The sequence below is a fragment of the Thermobia domestica genome, chromosome 13 (assembly GCF_964235325.1).
Source record: "Thermobia domestica chromosome 13, izTheDome1.hap1.1, whole genome shotgun sequence".
In the NCBI taxonomy this organism is placed as follows: Eukaryota; Metazoa; Arthropoda; class Insecta; order Zygentoma; family Lepismatidae; genus Thermobia; species Thermobia domestica.
Genome location: NC_137466.1, coordinates 146,530,624 through 146,543,698, shown reverse-complemented (window position 1 = coordinate 146,543,698; position 13,075 = coordinate 146,530,624). Strand labels below are relative to the sequence as shown.

At 38.1% G+C, this 13,075-nt stretch overlaps 1 protein-coding gene across 1 annotated transcript in view; it reads right to left on the bottom strand.

The window, feature by feature from the left end:
• Positions 1–13,075, bottom strand: part of LOC145668623 (endothelin-converting enzyme 1-like) — a 438,357-nt gene that overhangs the window by 201,376 nt on the left and 223,906 nt on the right. The window lies entirely within an intron of this gene.

The following is a 13,075-nucleotide window of genomic DNA, read 5'->3' as shown; positions in this document are numbered from 1 at the left end:
ACTGCACATTTTTTATGGCAATAAATACTTTGCGAGTGACTTCCAACCTATACAGAATTTATGTATAAAAAATAAAATATCAAATTTTTGTAAGGTAGTTAGGTACTATCTCCTTCAACACTGTATCTGTTGGGTAAAAGAATATAATACTACTATCTTAATAGTAATATTACCACATAAAAGTAATGAGTTTGAGTTAAAAGTTACTCTAAAAGAAAATACCAAGTAAGTTAATGATCACAAATAGTACGTTATATAAAATTAGAATAATTTTTAAAAGGCCTAATTTGTTACGTATTAAATACGAGAGGATGCTGGGAAGTCCTTAGCTTTGCCCCCTTCCCCCTTCGGATATTTATAATGTTTGTTTTTATTTGAAAGCTACATGTGTCTATATGTTTGTGACGAAATATTAAAACATTGGTACTAAGGAAAGTTATTTTTCTTTTTAGGTGAGTGCTTGAGATGGCAGGGCAGCCCAACAAGTTCAACGATGTTGAGAGTCGAGCGGTGATGAAGTTCCTCTTCCTCCAGGGGAAATCTGCAAAGACGATCCATGGTGAGATGCAACAAACATTGGGGGTCCATGCACCTTGTTATGCCACAGTGAAAAACTGGGTTGTGAAATTTAAGACAGGCCATTTTGGCACTGAAGATGACCCCCGCCCTGGGAGACCATCCATAGTGATTGTGCCAGAAATCATTGACCAGGTTCATGAAATGATTCTCACAGACAGACGAATTTCTGCTAAAAGAATAGAAGAGGACCTAGGTATATCCCGTGAACGCGTTGGTGTAATTATTCGCGATCATTTGCACATGAACAAACTTTCTGCCAAATGGGTGCCGAAATGTTTGCAAGCCGATCAAAAGCGTGCAAGAGTGCTTGCTTCCAAAGAGGTTTTGAGCCGTTTTGAGCAGGAAGAATCTAATTTTGTGGAACGTTTGGTCACGGAGGATGAAACATGGATCTATTTATATGATCCAGAGACAAAGGAACAGTCAAAAGAGTGGCGTCACCGAGGCCAAAAAAGTTTCGTGTGCAAAAATCAAGTTCAAAGGTTCTTGCCAGTGTTTTTTGGGATAAGGATGGGGTAATCTTTGTTGATTATTTAGAACAAGGTAACACCATACCCGGAGCTTACTATGCATCATCACTGGAAAGGATTCACTCAGAGCTGAAGCAAAAACGCCGTGGAAAGTTGTCCCGAAAAGTTGTCTACCTTCAAGACAACGCATCTCCTCACAAGAGCAATGTTGCGATGCAAAAATTGGCTAGCTTAGGGTTTGAAAACTTGCACCACCCACCATATTCACCTGACTTGGTCCCATCAGACTACCACCTATTCCCAAATTTAAAGAAACACTTAAGGGGCAAAAATTCGCCACCATTTCTGAAGCAATTACAGCAGTGAACTCATGGTTTGACACCCAACCAAAAGTATTATTTAGAGGGCCTAAATAAATTGCAGGCCCGAAGCAAAAAATGCATCAAATCGAAGGTAGAGTATGTTGAATAAATCCATCAAAAAATTTAATTTTGTCTTATTTTTCTTAGTAAAGCTAAGAACTTATCAGCACCAGTTCGTATTCTAAGTAATGTGCAAAAATTGTATACATATACACACTTATTTTTTTCTTATTCTAAAGTCTACAAATTGAAGACAACGGGAACACAAACACAGAAAATTCGAAGATCGTTAAAAACGCCCATTTTCTTCAGTGAGACTCGAATTAACGATGGATTACGCCTTGCTATTGTACACAGAGAAAAATCCGTTCTCCGGACAGCGGTATATTCTACAAATATACGGTATCCTCTTGTTTACTATAGAAACCAGTACGAAGCATACATTATCCATATGCAACATAGATACTGCCCTTAGATGTTACATCATGCCGTTGCAGGATGTCTGACATCTAACAGTTTTCCGTATATCACATGCATATACTTATGTTAGCTTAGTCAACTATATGCTATATACGTCCATTTGTATGTGAGATCCTGACCACCTACATTGTTTCATACTGAAAGTACGTATAGATGGAACACTTATACAGAAAGTATTATAAAACATGCGTTTTCAGTTATATGTCTGCTGTACGTTGTCCAAAAACTACAGGAATTACGCATGTAACCTATCTTTTTAAGTACGCCACCTACATTTTTTCTCAGTATACCGATTTCGGATTACGCCTTGATTGTGCACTAAACCAATATGAGGGGTGACTTCTTCTTCTTCTTCTTCTTCTTTATTATTATTATTATTATTATTATTATTATTATTATTATTATTATTATTATTATTATTATTATTATTATTATTATTATTATTATTTGGTCTAGGAATTAATTCGTACGGTTGGTACGCACACATTGAAGCTGTAGTACAAACACAAAATACATAAATACCTTAAAAAAAATATTGTCCATCGCTAGCCACCACTTTCGCCCATCTGTCAGGCAATGTACGGATTCCGTGGCGAAAGAAGTCCTCATCCTTGGAAGCGATCCAGTCAGAGACCCATGTTTCGATATCTTCTGAAGAAGTAAACCGCTGTCCAATCAAATCGTTGTTCATGCAATCGAACAAGTAGTAGTCCGAAGGAGCAACGTCTGGTGAATACGGCGGGTGGGGTAAAACTTCCCATCCGACATTTTCTAAATAGGTTTTGACCGGTTTTGCGACATGTGGGCGAGCATTATCATGTTGAACAATAAGTTTATCATGTCTGTTCTCCCATTCTGGTCGTGTTCTGGCCAGAGATTGCTTCAAACGCATTAATTGTCGTCGATAACGTCCTCCATTCATAGTTTCACCCGGTTGCAGCAGCTCATAGTACACCACACCTTTCCTATCCTACCATATGCACAGCATAACCTTTGCACAGTGAATATCTCGTTTTGGTTGTGATGGACCTGGTTCACCTGGTTTCACCCAGGCCTTTTTTCGTTTAGGGTTCTCGTAATGGATCCACTTCTCATCACCCGTAATAATTCGATGCAGAAACCCCTTTCTGCTCTGTCGTTGAAGCAGCAATTCGCAAATGGTTTTTCGTCTTTCAACGTCTCTGTCTTTCAATTCATGTGGAACCCAATGTGACATCTTTTGAATCATTCCCATGGCTTTCAAGCGTTTGGAGACTGTTGTTTGATCAACGCCTAATGCTGCTGCAAGTTGTTCCTGCGTTTGACACGAATCCTGCTCGAGCAATGCTGTCAATTCTTCGTCTTGAAATTTTTTTGGCTGTCCAGCTCGCTCTTGGTCTGCCAAGCCGAAATCATCACTTCTAAACCGTGCAAACCACTTCTGACACGTTCGCTCAGCTAGAGCATGGTTACCATACACTTCCACCAAAATACGATGACTTTCAGTCGCACTTTTCTGCATGTTAAAGTAATGCAGCAGGACACCCCGCAAAAACACTTTATCAGGCACAAATTGCGCCATGTTCACTTAACTACAAACTGGTGTTGTTGACGCTTTAATCCACTGCCCTATACTACGAACGATACGCGATGACGGGGGTTTGCAACACATGTGTGGATACACGGAACTGTGGGACGCTCCGTTCGTTGCGCCATCTCTTGTCCACCCGCACGAATTAATTCCTAGACCAAATATTATTATTATTATTATTATTGCTTCGTAACACGAACTATTGTCACCAGGCACGAACGCAGGAATTTATTTTGGAAAGGATTCAAATTCAACATGAGGATAAATTATATTAAAATTTGGAAAATCACTCCTAAAATTAGACTAAATTTACAGGCGGGAGTCTGCACCCCCCAGGTCCACTCCTTACGTACGACCCTGATTGTCACAATGCAATATTAAAGACAGGAATGACATGTAACAACTCGCACAATCCCACCATTAATCACACATAAAAAAGTTACTCTTAGTTGTTATTACCGCATTAAATCCCACTTTTAATTGGCTATTACGCTGAAGTTTCTGAAACTGTGCAACGATTCTTTGAAAATAGAGGAGGGGGGATTTGTTCTATTCTTTTTCTTCCGTTTGAAATACTCATCAACATTCGAAAGGATTTCTTAAGAACTTCTTTCTTCTTTCTTTTGCATTTGTCGATGCCTTTTGTGTGAGCGTCCCCCAAGAACAAAAGACAAGCTAAAACTTTTCGAATGGTTGCTGTCACCAAACGGATACATACGAACGGGGAGCGAAAAGAAAAAGAAAAGAAAAAATTGAATGGGAAATGAGAATACGAAAAGACATATCGAAGTTTACTTCTATGTCTTTGTCCTTTTTTTTTTCGCTGTTCGTTTGTTTTATTTTCTTTCTTTATCTCCACGGCTACAGTTTTTAAGGGAATTTCGAATTTCCATGAAGCAGCAGGGTTGCTAAATCTAGGTATAAAGGATTGAGTATGTATGTTTGAAAGAATACGTTTATCTAACTGAAATTTAAAAACCTGAAAACATAGTTCCTTTAAAAATTAAATAAAATCGTACTAAAAAAATAAAAAATAAAATAGATCGAATTAAAAACTAAAAAAAATATATTTATTTCAAGAAATTACTTTAAAAAATCTATTTGTGTATGCCTAAAAAGAAAGCAATGGGAGCGTGCTTATACACAATCAATTTATACGTATTACTGAGGGATGGAAAATGAACCGGTTCTTGTGAAAACGCTTCGGAGAGGACCCTATCTTTAGCATAGGTTCTTGGTGCCTGAATCGGTTCAAAAGCGGGTCAGAACCGGTTCTTTTCCCATCCCTGAACTATTACTCGTTTGCTTTACCTGTGCATGCAGCAAACTAATTTCTTTGTTAATAAGTGACATCAGCCACATGAAATTGGTGCCACAAGTATTAGTTTTACTTAAGATTTCTTCAGGGTGACTAGATTCTGACAAGCAAAAAGTATAACACATAGCCTATATAATAATATATGATAGTTTACTGCATCGACAATACGCATGCCCTTATTTCATTTAACGTTAACCTTAAGTTAATCATTCGTTTCCCTTAAAAAAGTATATTTTTTTAAAAAAATCTTTCATCACGCAAGGTTTGAAATACTGATGAAATTACTTGCTGCTACAATTTATTAAGGGCTTTAGCTAGCCAAATATATTACGATTAACTGGGTGGAGAGTGGTTGGCGCATCAGCTCTCATGTATCATTATTTCTGACTTTCTGGACCTGAGTTTGCTACTTCTTAATGCACCTACTTCTCTAATTGCCTCATAATGATTTAAAAAAATGAAATATTTCAGTTTTACGTACCACGTTTATTCCTAGGAGACTAAGGGATTATGTTAATGAACTAAATGGTGGAATGAAGAAAGTGGGAGGAAAGGGGAGAATCAGAGGAAACCGACGCAATGGTAGGTGTTCATCGCAATATCCACTTGGCTGAACTGGGATCGAACCAGGGACTTCACGCACCAGAGCTGAGCGCTCTACCACCAAGAAACGTGGCTATTCATGATGAAGGGTAGACACCGGAAAATATTAGTGATCCAATTGGGAATGGTATCAGTGACCACGCACCACGAATACGACGTCATGTGCGATGACAATTCGGCTAAGCTGGAGTTCAATACCTTTTCTCAAGATGAACATCCTGTCTTATTTTTAATGCTCTGTACTCATACCCGTAGACATTCAATTTTGTTGCATATGTTGGCGAGAAAGAGCCCCTTTCCCCAAAAGAAGAAGAATACAGTACGTAATCAATTTGTTGAAATCTTATGTAGAGTTAAAGGGAGCTTCTGAGAATTTTTTTTTTTTTTACATGATTGTTCAATGCTCAATAACGCTATACTGAGAGAGGTGAACTTGAGCACGTCATCTCCTGACTATGTCACTGGTGTGGTGTTATGCATATATTTTAACAGCATAGTAGAATGAAAGTATCAATTTTAATAACTGTTTTCACACTCCTGTCTACCGTACAAGCAATGAACTACAGATCCACTCCTAATAGAGCTAATAAATCTGCGTGAGACTTGGAGATTGGGAGCTCATACTCACGGGGGTGATCCCCGCAAAGAACTAGAGGCAAAAGTTAATGGCATTTTGACAGCACTTGATGCCTGGTGTAAAAAGACTAAACTTTGTCAGTTAAGAAAACACTTTATATGCTAGAGGTTTCATAGAGATTCCATCCTCAAACTACGCAGACAGACCATAAACAAGTTAGATTTACAGGTATCTAGGAGTAATCCTTGTTGATACACTAAATTTTAACGGACAAATTTTACATGTCTGAAACAGGGCAAGTAACATCGAGCAACGAGTCATCTTCCATTTAAGGGGAAAGTGTCACCTCGATTCTGCCCAATTGAAAGTATATAATGAGAGTCTGCTAACCTCTGTGCTTACCTATGCGGGGAGTACTTGGAGGAATAGACTCAATAACTGTCAGGATAATAAATTAAAGGTAAAAAGGATCGACCGATCAACATCGATGCGTCTAAGTGATGCATGAGAACAACCTCCGTAGATGTACACTGTGTATCAATGGGAGTAGCATCTGTTCACCTCTAAATACTCAAAAGAGAAGCAATGACTGAATCGGAAAAGGCCTTCCTGAGAAAACAGTTAAGTTAACCTATAGGTCAACTCTGCAATACATAGACAGAGGTTGGAGTCAGAATACTGTTCTGCTCTTAGGAAGGAAGGAATGCCTCACAAAAGGGAAGAAGGACTCACGAAGCGTTAGCAGGCGCTGTTGAAAGACTGCTCCTAGAGCACATCACTTCCAGTAAAGGCCTGATATACTTCGGAACAGTACAAACTAGGTGTGGCAGTAGCGATATTATGTGAATGTGGGTGAGTCCTACTGAACACACTGACCTCGAGTGCACACTCGTGCAGCAAGTCTATCCTGTAGAGCGAGAAAGGTTGCTGCATATACCGCTGATGGATGTTCTGCAAACTGAAATACTATACAGTGAATGAGCAAACTCGCTGAAGAAATAACAAACGTTTATAACGAGATACACTGTCATACTCTCAACAAATGCGAGGAATACTCCCATCAGGAATTAACGCACAGAGAAATTGACAATATCTGTGGTAGGATTGAAGAATACTGACAAATAATGTAAATAGGGCATATATCAAAGTTTGAACGAACTCGAATTCGGAGTGACCTAAGTGACTTGTGCACCAATGGCCAGTCTACACAGACCACAAAAACTGACGAACTTCTACACACTATACGGGCACTGACAAAGAGTATTAATATTCTGCATTTAGGAGGCGTCCTCAATAATACACCCCTACCAGGAGACGAAGACAAACTGGAATCCCAAATGGGCGTCTAAAACGAGCCATTGGATGTGTGGCAACCAGTCAAAAAGAGGCAGTTTCTATAGATGTCCTTGCAGGATGGAGCAGCAATCACGGTCCTTCTCCCGAATGGAACCTTACATGTAACATTGAGTCTGGAAGAAGATATATATCTAAAGTGCACGTAATACCTCAACACGTAAAAAAGAGGAAGTTCCCTTTTCTATGGATGAGCTGTTAGAGGACCCATATTCTCCCAAATGACCAAGTCTTTTACATTCATTGGATCTGGTAAGATATGATTTACTTCTACCGTAACAAGAGGAAGTCCAGAATTGCTTCAATGATTCTACTAAAGGGAAGAAAGACTGGTTTCCTGCCTGTAGAGTGACTGAACGGCGACTGGGGAAAGGTGCCTATACTAGGTGTCTGGGCAACGGTTTTCGATCCCAGGGCAAGGGAGGAATCTCTAAGGGATAAGGAGCACAGTTTGAATGGGTAACTCGATTGTTACAGTTCACTTTTTGCAACATTTATGGTCTCAGATACCGGACATTGCAGTACACGTCACTTTCACAGCGGTCTTTCGTACCTCTATTACGTTGTACACCAATACGCTATTTCGACTAGTTTCATTATATTAATATACAATTTGTTATTATTTTAGTTACATATGCTTTTCTGGACACTTTATTGAACACTTTATTGTAAAATAAAAAAAAGCGAAATCATTGCTCGCCCTGTTACATCTTCTTGACTCGCTCGAAATCCAACTACCTCTTCCAAAAGTCTCCCAACCGTTTTGTTTAACGTCCCTTCTGGGTCATTTCCTAGTTTCTTGACAGTTTATTCTATGACGTGGAAAAGTGCAGACTACGTAGATTAACCATGGTGAGGTGATGATAGGAATGCGGACAGGGGAACAATCTGCTGTTTTATTAAATATGAAATTATACATGAAAGACTAAGACAAGAGACAGCAGCAAAACTTCCTTGTTTGTAGAGTAAATGAACTTAGAAAAAGAAATTGAAATGCGGTTTTAGCGTTGATCAGAAGATGACGATATTCATTGAGTTTAATTTAAAACAAAATGTCCCAATGTTTGCAATAAGATCGCTTATAATGTATACAAATTCATATATCTTCACAAGAGCAAGCTACAAAAAGTCGTATTCGAACCCCGGTGCATATCATAGTTAAGGGAGAATTGAATAGTTACGCGAGAAAGATTGGAAATAATACTGATACCAAAAAAAATCTGGAATTTGATATTTCACCCTACACTAGTTGATGCAATTATTGTGAACACTAATGTGAAGCTCGAGTCAATAAGAAAATGAAATGAAATCTTTAAGTTTTACATCCCACGATTATGCCGGTTAGGCTAAACGAGACGGTGATTATGGGAAATGAATGAAATGGTGGAATGAAGAAAGTGGGAGGAAACGGGAGAAGAAATATAGTAGCTTGACTGATTAATCATACAAATCAAACTACTGAGAAACAGACAGTGCTGAGATCAATGTGATTATAGGCTTGCAACTTCCGTCATCAGTATTGAAATCAAATCATGAAACTGTTCTGTCAATGTTCTCAAAATACATTTGTAATAAACCGTACTTGAGTGCAGTGCGAAATGCGCCTAAGCAGTTAAATACAAAATGTGAAAGTTCAATATTTGGTTTCATTTGTACCTTTTTTCGTACGATTTTGTAATTAACAAAAATTCTTAAAAACATACTAGGATCATTCAATAAGTAAAGAGGCAGTATATTTTTTAACACTAATCAATTTTATTTTTATTTATTTATTTATTTATTTATTTATTTATTTATTTATTTATTTATTTTTGTTTCAGGGGTGTTAGCTGGCAACCTTGGGATATGCTCTGATCTGCTGTTTCGTAATTTTATGTCAACATAACTTCAAAAATATCAATTCATCATGGCAAGTCCTCTAGAAGATTGCACCTTAGAAGAACAGCGCTCAGTCATTAGGTTTTTAGTCGCAGAAGGTGCAAAACCAAGTGAATTTTTTTCTCGAATGTTGAGACAGTACGGTAACAGTTGTATGAACCGTGCAAATGTGTACAAGTGGGTTGATCGGTTTAAAAGTGGCCGAACAAGTGTAGGTGATGAACCCCGATGTGGACATCCAGTGGAAGTTTCTGGTTCTTCGTTGGAATCGAGGATTGACGGACTTATTCGTGATAACAGAAGATATACTGTTGAAATGATAGCTGAGGAAGTTCAAATAAGTGTTGGAACTGTTCACAATGTCATTAGGAACATTTTAAAGTACAGAAAAACGTGTGCCAGATGGGTTCCCAGACAGCTTACTGACGCTCATAAAAAATCAAGGCTTTCCATTTGTCAAGCCTTAACGCAACGAAGTTTGATTGACGGAGACGCTTTTTTTGAAAGAATAGTGACTTGCGACGAGGCCTGGATCCATCAATACGACCCTGAGACCAAACGGCAGAGTATGGAGTGGAAACACACTAGCTCTCCAGTTCGCAAAAAATTCAAGGTTCAACCTTCCGCTGGTAAAGTGCTGCTGACCATCTTTTGGGACTCACAGGGTCCAATCTATTGCGATTTCCTTGAAGATCAGCGAACTATCAATAGCCTATACTATTCTGAGATGCTAGAACACAAAGTTAAACCAGCTATCAGGATCAAACGCCGTGAACTCTTGTCAAAGGAGTCATTCTTCAGCACGATAACGCCCGCCCTCATACAGCCCAGCTGACCCGAGATAAGCTTCAAGAATTGGGTTGGGAGGTCCTACCTCATCCTTCCTACAGCCCAGATCTCGCCCCATCTGATTTTTACCTGTTTGGACCAATCAAAGACGCCCTACGTGGAAAAAGATTTGCTAACAATGAGGAAGTTAAGGCAGCGATGCAAAGGTGGCTTCGGGGTAAATCGAAAGATTTCTTCGCCAAGGGAATTAGGAAGCTGCAAGAAAGATGGGACAAATGCATAACTGTAAAGGGGGATTATATTGAAAAATAGCCTTAGTTTTGAAAGATTGAAATAAATCTTTATTGAGCTATAGCAAATTGTCTCTTTACTTATTGAATGCCCCTCGTATATATACTTGTAGAAAGAATAACGTAAAGATGTTTGTGACATTTTGTCGCGTAAGTTGTAAAATGTATGGTTTATAAATAAAAATCAATGTTCCAGTCTCATAGACCGTGTATTGCAGTTAACGTTTCAGGAGTTACATTACGGTTACAGTGTTAACTTGACCAGTAGCGTACACATTATTTTATCAACGGAGGGATCAAGCACGCAAGCGCATTATGATCTCAGGACAAGCGCGATTTTTGTGTACATATCTTAATATTGTAAATGTTTATTTTTCCGTAAGATTTTGCTCAAAGAAGGGTTTAAACCCTCAAACTTTTCTTGTGAACGCCTCTTTGCTACAATATTCGTAATATAGTAGGTCCTTATTTGTAGGTTAAATAACCATACGAAACAGCACATCTAAGTATACATTCCTGGCTGCTCGTAAATCAGTTTAAATTGTTTAAATGTCACTTTTATATATTTTTAGTACTTCCCAAAACATCATCAACGTTTCCGATAATAAAAAGATCAATGTCATTGTTAACAAAAATCTTAAAAACGAAGAGTTATTGGTAACGTAGAAAGATAGCTATCATATATTTAGTATCTAGAATCAAACATGTAGGGTCTGTGAAGTAAGCTAAATTATACTGTAAATGGTCATTACATGGTGCATTATTCATAATTTCAAGATTTCTGTCAATAGCTTGTGCTTCCTTGTTCGCTCTTCACGCCCTCTAGGTTGGAAAGTAAGAATGAGTGTCTAATATGAAGGGTTTTCGCAGGATAACAAGTTTTGCGAATGAGTATGGAGAGTACAAATTATTCAGAGGGGCCAGTAAAAGGACATTCATTTTTTCTGTTAACCATGTTGAGTAAATAAACCTACTTGTATTGTTCTTCTTCAAAAAACTTAATTCTCATGAAAAGACACTACAGTATTATTGATTTTCTTCAATAAACATAGTATGAATGTACTGGGGGCCGGAACACTACTCAACACATTATATATATATATATATATATATATATATATATATATATATATATATATATATATATATATATATATATATATATATATATATTAGTTTACTGAAATCTTGTACTGTTATTTATTTCTTTTCAAAATATATTAAACTGTTTTAAAAGGCATTTTCCGTGACAAGATTTATTATATAACAAGTCTGAAGCTTATATATATGAAACAGTTTTCCTTCTACTTAACAAAGCACATAACATGAAGCTAATGCTTTTTTCCTAGAATTTCTTTCAAATCTTGAAATTAGAACCACCAAGAGAAAGAAAAAAAGAACTATTTTATGTCCGCACACTTTTCTCTGCGAAAGAGACAGATAAATACTGGAGAAAAATACTCACTGCTGGAGAACAGGAGATAGAATGAAGGAGAGAATATAGAGAACCATTTTCCAGGCACGTTTTTCAATATAGTTGGCCCTGGAAGAGAGGGTTTGTTTGACTTGAAAAAACAAACGAAATTCTCCAACCAACCCCGTAAGCTTCTTTCTGTTCTTGGACATTGCAATTGTTCCCCCTTTACCTCTCTCCTGGTAGAAGGTCGTCTTTCCAGGTCAGCAAGGCAACAATTACACACATACACACACACTCACGTACACACGCAACGAATTCGTTGATTGCACTTTCTTTACACGGCAGCAGTAACAAGTATAATAGTACCGTAGTAGTTCGCTTTATCCCCCCTTTAAACCCCTCCATTTGGCAACAAATGAGTGTCTCCAAAGATCTATTTGAAATCTCTCTCCGTGAAATTACTCTGAAATCAAACAATCGAGGTTCATTTATGTTTCTTCAGTACACACACTCCCCCCCACACACAGGTGCAGTTAGTCTCATTTAGCAAGAGACCATCTCAGCAAATGCAAGCCGAAACACCACAAAACTATTGAAAGTATTTCTTTTGAAATATACGTAGTACTTAGATATGTTATTCGGAACAATATACTATATTGTGTTTTTATCATTGATTTGGGACGTATAGGTGGTTAATCATATCATTTATTTTTAGTTTTGCTCGAAATGGCAGTAAAACTTACAAGAATGAACTACGATTTTCGAAAATAATTTCCAGAGGAAAATACGAGGAAATATCTAAAAGTTTTTCATGTTCTCAAGAAAGTGGTTTATTTATTTACGTCTACACATTATAGTTACCCATCTGACATGTCCAAGTCCGTTCTCGACAATTTGGTTCCCGAAGTTTCGAACCTCAGCTTTTGACTTCCACGTCAAGTGTGGAGTGGGTTGACGCAGTGGCGGATCCAAGGGGGGCGATCGGGGCGACCGTTCCCCACAGAAGTCGAAGCGTTCTTATTTTATATATAAATAAAATCCATCCCAGAGTTTGCAGCTCTTAAAAGTAGCTCTAAGTAGCAGTATTACAACCCACCGCCGCCCCCAGAAGTCCATCCTGGATCCGTCCCTGGGTTGACGTGTATGCTAGTGTATTTCTTTTTTAGGACTGCAACTGTAGCAGGTAATTTTTCCTTCCTCTGATTAGACTACTGCAGTCCTGGCTATTCGTAAGCTACTCTTGCGGGTGGGGGTCTGGTTTCAATTTCAGCTATGGCCGAGTTATCTTGAGTTCAAGACTTGTGCCAGAATTTGTTGACTGGCATTGTTCCACATCACTGAGAAGAGGTAAGTCCAATTCCTCGTGGATCTTGGCAACATTGTGTCTAG